Source organism: Saprolegnia parasitica, assembly GCF_000151545.1.
Source record: "Saprolegnia parasitica CBS 223.65 unplaced genomic scaffold supercont2.4, whole genome shotgun sequence".
NCBI lineage: Eukaryota > Oomycota > Saprolegniomycetes > Saprolegniales > Saprolegniaceae > Saprolegnia > Saprolegnia parasitica.
Genome location: NW_012156398.1, coordinates 591,584 through 593,596, shown reverse-complemented (window position 1 = coordinate 593,596; position 2,013 = coordinate 591,584).

Below are 2,013 nucleotides of genomic sequence, written 5' to 3'. Positions count from 1 at the left end.
CAGAACGGCGGTCGCAACGACGAGTGCTTGGTCGTAGAGGAAAAGACGTGCGCGGTCGACTGTGTCATCGACCTTGCCACGGGCGACGTCACGCAGCCGTCGCTCAACGGCGGCTTGACGTGCTACGAGGTCGCGCAGGAGTTGGGTCTTCCGGGCAGCTACCCGAACGAATCGGGCACGAGCAGCGTCTCGTTCCTGACGACGCTCGCCAGCAACAAGTCGTATGCGCTCGCGGCCGCGGCCACGGGTGGCGTCGGCGTCATGTTCCTCGTCGGCTTCTTCACGACGCGCCAGCGCAACGGGTACCGCTCCATCTCGCGCGTCGCCTTGTAAGAGGTACCAGTACTGTACTGCATGTTGCCAGGGACGCCGTGTCGCCCGCACTGCGTATAAAGAAGAACGTGTGTTTGTATGCCTCGATCTCGCGACAGTTTGGGTGTTGCAACAGCGGGCGGGCGCAGCATAAGATAGCGCATGTGAGAATCGCGCCATGTCCAAGGGTTCACTGTCGTCGTTGGTGGTATCCCGGTGGGGACAAGGGGTAGGGCTGTCGGTGTGGTTGTGGTCTTTTGCGCACCGCAATCTCTTCGGTGCAGAGACGTCGAGGTGTCTTGCACGATCTTTGCTGAATTCACGTTTATCGGAGGTCCCGATGTGAGGTGCCTAACTCGAATCCGAGGTCTCGTGATGTTGCCTGCCGAGGACGACGCCGGTTAAAGCATCTGGATGTGGCTTCTGCTGGAATTTTCGGCATCTGCCGACACGAACCGGGTGTGCGCATCACCGTTAACACTGCTTTCGGTGCTTGAGCGATACTAAAATGACCTGAATTTGTTTTGAAGAATGATACGGTCGCGTATCTAAAATGTACTTGATGGCTTCTTCGTCACTCTGGCGCGAATCAAACGCGAGCCATGACCGCATCCTTGGATGAGCTTGCGGCGCGATGGTCACCGAGAGTAAGCCAAGCGTCCGCAACTTGGCCGACGCACCTCGCGCAGGACGCCGCCGCCCCGCTGGACGAGTTGGCACGGTGTGTTTCTCGGTATTGAAATACAATAAAAACAACACAAAACCTGGCGATCCTGGCCGCGCAGTGTTGCGCAGCGTGGTTAGGGGTACAGGGGCTCATTATTATTTCGCCCTGCGCGGGGTGCAGCATCACCGCCACTGGAGCTGGGCGCACCGGCTCAAGGCGCTGTGCTTGTACCGTGGAGAGCACATCGACATGTACTAACTAGTAGGTACCGGCGTCGTTCGTCACCAACCACTTGATACTAGCTTGATACAAAACGGGCCCTCTGTCTTCTTCAACTGCATAAGGACCCAAGTACTAGTAGGGCCCGTTCGGCGCTGGAAATTATTGCGAGCGTCTCGCGGATGCCAACCTCCGGAGAAATGTGCGACGGCGGCTGGAGCCGCTCGACCCGAATCGCGCCTCCCAGACGCCGCCCAGGGGCAAGGTCGTTCGAAGCCATGCGCTGCTGGCATTTGACGTCGGACGACGACCCCGTCAAGCGCTCACGGGCAACAGTTGAGAGCAAGCGCAAGCGTGCAGTTGCCCAAGATCCGCTGATGGTTGAGAACCGACCAGTGCGCTCGCGCCACACGGAATCCGCTCTGCTGGCCAAGATGGCGTGGCGCAGCAGCATTTGATTTGGGAACCAAATTAAGAAAAGGTGATTCTATCTATGCTCAATTTCGTTAGAGCGTACGAATAGGAGACCTGCTCAGCACCCCATTATCTGAAAATAAAAAAAGTTGTGCTTGCAATACATTGGATTTGTTAGATACAAATGACAAGGCATTGTTTTCAAAATAATAAAGGCCAGTGCGCGTCACGGCATACGTCATTGGGGCCAAAACGGGCGGCTACCATTGTCATCCCTGCCGTCAACCAAGCACGACCCGTCAACCAAGCACAACCCGACGTCAACGTCGCTGAGGCACCGGAGCCTGATGCAGCCCGTGCAGCGAACGCCGTAGCTCTATCGGTGGCCCAGCTGCGCGCAG